The 9,004-nt window shown below is 31.8% G+C and overlaps 1 non-coding gene across 1 annotated transcript; it reads right to left on the bottom strand.

The window, feature by feature from the left end:
• Nucleotides 1–8,173: 8,173 nt before the first annotated feature.
• LOC128582865 (small nucleolar RNA SNORA42/SNORA80 family) lies at nt 8,174–8,313 on the bottom strand. Its single transcript, XR_008379288.1, has one exon. It is a non-coding gene; the product is annotated as a small nucleolar RNA SNORA42/SNORA80 family (small nucleolar RNA).
• Nucleotides 8,314–9,004: the final 691 nt, after the last annotated feature.

Raw genomic sequence — 9,004 nt, 5'->3', positions numbered from 1 at the left:
TTAATAATCCTAGTCTCTGCAAGGAACTCAAGAAAAGATTAGAAACTATTTTGAATTTAGGGAAAAATGAAAGAAAATGAACATGTCAAATTTTGTAGCATACAGCTAAAGCAATCTTTAGGGAAAAAAGTCATAGCACAATACACTTCAGGAAAGAAGAAAGTTCTGAAGACCTGTTAAAGGGAGTCTGACTCCAATTAAAAATACAGAAAAGGAAAAGAAAGAACAAATTAATCTCAAGAATGAATAAGAAAAGAATAAATGTATATAATAAGAGCAATTCCTAAAATATAAAATAAAAAAGTAAATAGAGACTGGGCGGCGCCTGTGGCTCAAGGAGTAGGGCGCCGGTCCCATATGCCGGAGGTGGCGGGTTCAAACCCAGCCCTGGCTAAAAACCACACACACACAAAAAAAAATATTAAAAAAAAAAAGTAAATAGAGAAAATCAATGAAACCAAAACTGAATTCTTTGAAATCTTTAATAAAATTGATAAATATCAAGTCAGACTAATCAGAAAAAAAAGAAGATAAAATGTCCAATATCATAAAAGAAAGATAAGAAATTATTATGTTATATGTGTTAAAGAGCCTATAAGGATTAGTACTAAAAATATAGTACCAAAATATTCAACAGCTTACATGAAATTGACAAACTTCCTAAAAGAATCTTCTCCCAACAATCACCCCCGAAGATATAAATAACCAAAATTGTCTTATATTTATTAAGTAAATTTATAGTTAAAAATCTTCCATCAAATAAAACTCCAGGCCCAGATGGTCTTACTGGTTCATTTCTACTTAAGAGAGAAATAACAGCACAACCATGCAAACTTTTTCATACAAGTAAAAAAAAGGAAACAATCCCCAAATAATTTTATGAGGTCAGCACTATCCTGATGACAAAAATAGACTAATGCATTACAAGAAAAGCACAGAATGGGTGGTGCCTGTGGCTCAGTGAGCAGGGTGCCAGCCCCATATACCCAAGGTGGTAGGTTCAAACCTGACCCCGCCAAACTGCAACAAAAAATAGTCAGTTGTTGTGGCAGGTGCCTGTAGTCCCAGCTACTTGGGAGGCTGAGGCAAGAGAATCACTTAAGCCCAAGAACTGGAGGTTGCTGTGAGCTGTGAGGCCATGGTTCTTTACCAAAGGTAACAAAGTGAGACTCTGTCTCTAAAAAAAGAAAAATAAATAAATAAAAGCACAGAAAAGTATCTGTTGCTAATATAAATACAAAAGTTCTACCTACATTTTGAAGGGTTAGATGCAACAATGTATAAAAATAATTCTTTACTATGAAACCCTTTAACTCAGTTCAGCATGGGAAAAACATCAATGTTAATAACAATCGTAGTGGATTAATTTTATGAATTAGTGCCAAAAAAAAAAAAAACAGTTTTTGACAAAATCCAGTATCAGCAGTATTCTCAGCAAACAAACATGAGGGAACTTCCTTAAATTGACAAAGGACTTCTAGTCAATTAGAGTTCTAGTCAACTAGAAAAATCTAGTTTCTTACATTGTACTAATAGTGAAAGAAGACTTGCTTTCCCCTTAAGATGAAGGGGAAAATAATATATTCATTTTCATCATTTCTGTTCAATAATTTATTGCAGGTTCCATCCAGGGAATAAATAAAATAACAAAACAATAATATAAAATAAAACAAAGCAGATTGAAAAGGAAGCAATAAAACTTACTGTATTTGAAGATGATATTATCTAGGTAGAAAATCCATAAAACTTACAAAGAGCTATTATGTGAGCAATAAAAATTTAGAAAATTTTCAGTATATATTGCTAATATGCAAACATTGAATTTCTATATAATATTAAAATAAAATCAGAAATAAACTTTTTAAAAATAACATGCACAAGACTATCAAAAATATAACACTAACAAAATATATGCAAGATTTATACAGTAAAATTTTAAAACATAGCTTGGAAAATTAAATGTCATAAGTAAAGGGGAATACACTGTAGTCATGGATCAGAAGATTCACTATTTGTTCAAATACTGATTCATACGTTCAATGCATCCCAATAAATATTCCAAAGACATATTAATAAAAATTGATGAGCTTATTTTAAAATTTATATGGAAAGATAGGCTGGAATAGCTGTAACAATGTTGCAAAAGGAATGAAAGTAATGTTTCATTGAAATAATACATACATATATAAAAATCATCAATTGATTTATTATAATTGTGACAAGGCAATTCTATAGATAATGATCTTTTTAACATGTTATGCTGAAAAAATTGAATATACACTAAAGAAAGGAAGGAAAGAAGAAAGAAAGGAAAAGAGGAAAGGACATATGCATTACATATATAATGTTAAAAGAATTTTGACAAAATTTTCAAAATAATTCAGTGAGAGAAAGAATTTTATGTTCATTAAATGCTACTAGAATAATTAGACAACTGTACACACATAGAGATAGAAACAAGAGCTATCATACCACACACACAAATTAATTTAGAATGTATCATATGCCAAAATCTACGAACTCAAATTATTAACACCCTGATGAACAGCATACGAAAAAATATTTTTATTCGGGTTTAAGGAAATATCTTTTAGATAACATAAATCATGAACCATAAAAATTTTACTTCTGAAAATGACAAAATTCTGATCTTTATAAATAAAATAAAAACTGGAAAGGGAGTATTTGCGAAACAATTCTAATATTGCATCCAAAATATAGTTCAAAAATCTTCTGAATCTCAGAAGGAAGTAAACAATCCAAGAAAAGATGGGAAAAAGATTTGAACTGACATTTCACCAAAAACCTAGTATATAATCACATTAAAGTATGTTCAGATAGTAGTCAGGAAGGTAATGTAATTTAAGACCATAGAGTGATACTATCAGATTTTACCACAATGGTTCAAGTTATAAATATATAGTACCAAATATTGGTGAAGATGTAGAAAAACTGGAACTTGTGTGAATGCTCAGTAACATATTCACTTTGAAATAAGTTTTGCATTTTATTTTATAATTAAACATACTTTTGCCATATAGCTTAATATTTAAACTGCTAGTTATTAATCAAGAGAAATGAAAACATATATACTCACAAAAATGGTTTTGGATGTTATGGCAGTGTTATTAATAATACAATATTCAAAATCTAGAAGCAATACCTTTAACTTCAAGGATGGCAAGATAAAGCAATCCTGGTACATGGATGAGAGAATAATCTACTCTGCACTAAAGGTGAATGAATTCTTAATACATACAAATACCGCGTTGAATTGCCAAAGCATGCTACTATATGAGAGAAGCAAGAAATTAATCTTATGTACTATGTTATTTTATTTAGATGATGTTATGGAAAAGGTAAAACTATAGAGTTAAATATCAACTCAGCCATGGCCATAGGCTTTGCATAGATTGAGGGGAATAATGGTAAAGGGAATGAAGCAAATTCATTATGACATTGGAATTGTTTTGTATCTTGATTTTGATTATGATGGTGTGACTTTATGTATTTGTCAAAAGTCATTGACCAGCACAGTTTTCAATGGCAAATTTTATTATATCCAGTTATATCTCAATAAACCTAGTTTTAGCTTTTGGAAAATTAAAAAAAAAAAAATACATTCTATTACTTCCAGATAGGCAACTAGCCTACAAAAGGCTAAGATACTATCTAAAAATATTGGGTGGCGCCTGTGGTTCAGTGAGGAGGGCACCGGCCCCATATGCTGAGGGTGGCGGGTTCAAACCCAGCTCTGGCCAAACTGCAACAAAAAATAGCCTGGTGTTGTGGCGGGCGCCTGTGGTCCCAGCTGCTCGGGAGGCTGAGACAAGAGAATCGCATAAGCCCAAGAGTTAGAGGTTGCTGTGAGCTGTGTGACCTCATGGCACCCTACCTGAGGGCGGTACAGTGAGACTCCGTATCTACAAAAAAAAAAAAAAAAAATAGTCTTTCATTTTTCTTAAGTAAACAACTTGACTTATTTTCTATAGTTTATTTTCCTTAGGTTTCTTATAAAACTTTCTTTGTCAACTTCATCTTTATTTCAAATATTCTCTGGGGAGCACAATTCCTAAACATCAGTTAAAAAGAAATGAGTAAACCAATAAGTTATAAAACAGAACATTTTACTAATGATTAGTCAGAGCTAATTTCTGTGCAGAAAAAAATACAAAAACATTGGTTTAAAAACATACAATTTAAAATATCATGTTTGTCAATTGTGAAAAATATTTAATACACAGACAACTACATAGTCTATTCTTTTTTTTCATATAGTCTATTCTTAAAAGATTTACTGTTAACAAAAAATATTCATTATTGCAATACAAAGCACATTAAATTATATATGAAAACACAAAGAAAAACATGAACACTTAGGGAATAAGCTTACTATATCCTTGAATACTGTTGTTTTTCAGGCGGGGGCCAAAAAACATGGCTTCAGACTTTATAGCAAATAAAAGTTCACACTGTACCTGACGTAAATATATATAAACCATTTTAGAAAAAACACATATATTACTTGCCTTATCCCCCATTAAGAATATGTTCCAAACAATATTTCTAACCATGTGCTTAGAATAAACACACATTGTTAGTACTCCCCTCAGTAGAGATTAAGGCGTTCACATCAAAGAATAATTTGATAATAATTAGATAAGATCAGAAGTAATCCAAGTATCTGAGTCTCAAGTGCCCTATCTTAAGCCAGGAGATATTTTATACCACACAGAGAAATGAATAAAGTGTATGTGTCCCTGGTAATCCTTAACAAATAGATTTTTATCTCTGGACTCTTTAGAGGTACTGTATCTTTGTCCTAAACCTTAGGGATATAAATATTCTTTTTCCCCTTGAGAAAGCTTCTTTTTCATCTGCCTATGCCTTCAAAATTGTAAGATCTAGAGGTCCAAATTGGGGTGAAGACCTACAGGAAATTGGTCAAAGAAGCCATTCAACTTGACTTTTATTTTCTTCCAGAGAGTGGAGATCCAAATTAGTCTCTGTTATTCACGTATAGTTACCATTCCTGGTACCTAAATGGAGTTTGGGGCCAAAGCTCAGCTTGTGATAAAGTTAATAATTTGACAGGTGCAGTGTGCCTGCCTCCTCAGGGAACTAACAGAGTGCCTACAGAAAGCAGATAAATTTCATTTCACCTGCATCCATCACGCTTTTTCAAGCAAACATGGCTGAACAAAATCATTTTATCTGTATTAAACTATAATTTAATTACCAGCCAATACTTAGTATTTCGTGAAAACTAATGGTTTTGATTTTCTCCCTTCCCTCTTTATGAACAGTTTAATTCATGACTGTGACTCAGGAACAGCAGAGTTATTTTAGCATAGCCAAAATCCAAGCCTTTACCCTAAGGTGAAAGTGAGCTTTTGTAAAACAATTAGCTCATTTTTAAGTAAGTCAACTGAATTATTTGGCTCTTTTCTACCAACACATTGACAGCATAAACATAAAAAAGATTTAAACTCAAAAGTTTTCCCAAGTTTATTTTATTAATTTCTGTTTCCTAAAAAATATTCTAAAGCAATACTCATTTTATTGAAATTATAATATAATCAAGTCCAAACCAGACAACTTTCTTTCAAAGCAATCTAATTTCAAATTACCTCATCAAAACTATGCTATACATGGGCTTACTAGTTTGGTTTAAAAATAAAGTTTTCTAGCACCAATTCTAATTTTACACAGAAGTCTTTTAAAATAGGTAGACAAACAAATTACACATTCTTTACAGTGATAAAGGAAGGTGACTTATAAAAGCTAAAGAAACTATACGTTTCTTTGTGATGTAACATTTAGCTGTATGCCATCTTTTAATTTTTTAAGTGTAAAAATTATTTCATTTTATGGTATCACGTATGGCCTATAATTTTGTTTGCAATTATTGCTTGAGATAAATTTACATGCATATGAAATACTTAAAATACAGTTTAAGTGTTAATAGAAATAATAGGTTATGTGTCATAAACCATCACATATTTTTTGATATAATATTTATGTATTTCTACAGATTCATCATTTTACCCACCACAGTGTAAAATACTTCTAGAATGATACCATTCACAATTTTGAGTTCTTTAAGGTAAGAATCTTTTCTTTGGGTTATATTATAAATGTCCTGAAAATGTTTTAGTTGGAAAAGAATCTATTCTAATGTTACATAAAATTGAAGAGATTTTCATGTCATAACTTTAGTTCACTTAGTGACAACTCCCTGATGTTATTTGAAGGCTCATTAACCATTTAAAAATAAATCTCGAGATACAACTTGTATCATGGCAAAATATATATAAAAGTTATATAATCGGTATGCCAACATCTACTCGAGTTTGAATTTTTTTTAGTTTCACCTCAAAGTAACTTTTTTTTCAAAGATCAGTGGCTTTATTTTTCTTTTACTTTTTTTATCAATGTAACTTTTAAAAATGTATTTATTATTAAATCATAGCTGTGTACATTAATGCGATCATGGGGCACCATACACTGGTTTTATATACCATTTGACACATTTTCATCACACTGGTTAACATAGCCTTCCTAGCATTTTCTTAGTTATTGTGTTAAGACATTTATATTCTACATGTACCTGTCAAAGTGACTTTTAAGTATAGCTTATAACCTATATTTTAACATAGAGTATCTGAGTTATCACCTTTTAATTCACTGTTACATCTACTTGCACTTGACAGAGTTAATAGACAAACAGAAGCTCAATTTCACTATGTGGATAAAGAATGGGACATTGTCAAATGTGTGAAACCTTTGGTTAGGAAAAATTGTAGTAATTCTTAGAATTTATATTATGTGGAGGGTTCAAGTTATATAAGTACTAAATTAATTAGTACTTATATTGCTATTATTAAAATGATTATTTTTCTCTTAATGATTTTTTTATTAAATCATAACTATGTACATTAATGTATTTACGGGGTACAATGTTCTGCATTTACATACAATTTGGAATGCTTACATCAAACTGGTTAACATAGCCTTCACCTCACTTAATTATTGTGTTAAGACATTTACACTCTACTCTTAATAGATTTGACATGTACCCTGGCAATATGCACCACCATAGATGAGGTCCCACCAATTACCCTCCATCCACCTTACCTCCCCCCTCTCCTCCCTTCACCTTCCTCTTACCTTCTTCATCCTGAGCTATAGTTGTGTTTTACCTTTCGTATGAAAATGTGGGTGATTTTATATTGGTCTCATAATAGTATTGAGTACATTGGCTACTTTTTCTTCCATTCTAGAGATACTTTACTAAAAACAGTATGTTCCAGCTCCATCTAGGTAAACATAAAAGAGGCAAAGTCTCCATCTTTTTTATGGCTACATAATATTCCATGGTATACAGATGGCACAGTTTATTAATCCATTCATGGGTCGATGGGCACTTGGGCTTCTTCCATGACTTGGAAATTATGAATTGGGCTGCAATAAACTTTCTGGTTCAGATATCTTTGTTGTTAAATGATTTGGGGTCTTCTGGATATTAACCTAGCAGAGGAATTGCAGGATTGAATAGCGGGTCTACTTTTAGTTCCCTAAGAGTTCTCCAAACTTTTTTCCAGAAGGAACGTATTAGCTTGCATTCCCACCAGCAGTGCAGAAGTGTTCCCTTTTCTCCACACCACACCAACATCTGTAGTTCTGGAATTTTGTGATGTGGGCTACTCTTACTGGAGTTAGATGATATCTCAAAGTAGTTTTGATTTGCATTTCTCTGATGATTAAAGATGATGAACATTTTTCTTGTGTCTAGAGGCCATGTGCCTCTCCTCTTCAGAGAAGCTTCTGTTCAAGTCTCCTGCCCACAATCAAATGGGAACACTTGTTCTTTTCTTATTAATAAGTTTGAGTTCTCTGTGGATTCTAGTTATCAAACCTTTGTCAGACATAACCTGCAAATATCTTCTCCCATTCTAAGGGTTGTCTGCTTGCTTTGTTAACTGTGTTCTTGACTGTGCAGAAGCTTTTTAGTTTGATCAGATCTCAGTAGTACATTTTTGATTTTGCTTCAATTGCCTGCAGGGTCCTCCTCATAAAATATTCTGCCAAGTCAATTTCTTCAAGTGTTTTCCCTGTACTCTGTTCTATTATCTTCATAGTTTCATGTCTTTTTTTTTTTTTTTTTTTTTACCTCTGTGCAACCCACTTCAGTGCCAGCAGCCTATGGACACGGAGGCCAGGCAATGGTTCAGGGCCACAGTTTGCTCTGGCATGGGGCACTATGAGAGGCCCAGGGGAAATATAGTTTCATGTCTTAAGTTTAAATCTTTCATTCAGTGAGAGTCAATCTTTGTTAATGGTGAAAGCAGGCAAGTATGCCCCTTCACCCGCCCCACACACTTTTACTTTAACTGAGAGGCCAATAATGTTAAATTGAATTAACATTCTTTTATAAAAGAATGTTTATAAATGTTTATAAATGACAGTTATGGTAAGTTGTTTTATTATTATTCTCAGCTCTGCATATATGACATTGATTGAGTTAAAACTCCTATTCACATATTATAAGCAGAAGTTAGGTAAACTTTCATAGTTTTAAATGTTGAGGTAATAGTATTTAAGAGAAATGGAAAAATCATCAAAGAGATGAGCCTAGAGAAACTTTACTTTTTAATATATATTATCTATATGCATCAAAATACATATAATGATTTTCTTTTTAGGACTAACTGAGTTGTCTAGGTAGTGACAAGAAGAGTTGTGGTTTTTTTCATTGGTGCATTGTGAATATGTCAAATCAGTAAATCTTAAACAACAAAATGCAAATCAGTTTCCTATATTTTAATCTTGCTGGTTGCTTTTGCCTCCAAAACAGTAACTCTACTTTTAAAATTAAAAGAAAAAAATTGTAGTTCCAATTATAAAATTAATACATCTGGTACAATAGTGTCCATTGGAATTCATCTGTAACCATATGTCTAACATTTGGTTACAGACTAACATTTTCCCTCCTCTAAATCAC

The sequence above is a fragment of the Nycticebus coucang genome, chromosome 3, assembly GCF_027406575.1.
Source record: "Nycticebus coucang isolate mNycCou1 chromosome 3, mNycCou1.pri, whole genome shotgun sequence".
Taxonomy (NCBI): Eukaryota; Metazoa; Chordata; class Mammalia; order Primates; family Lorisidae; genus Nycticebus; species Nycticebus coucang.
The sequence above is the reverse complement of the archived record's forward strand: the minus strand, read 5'-3'. Positions and strand labels throughout refer to the sequence as shown.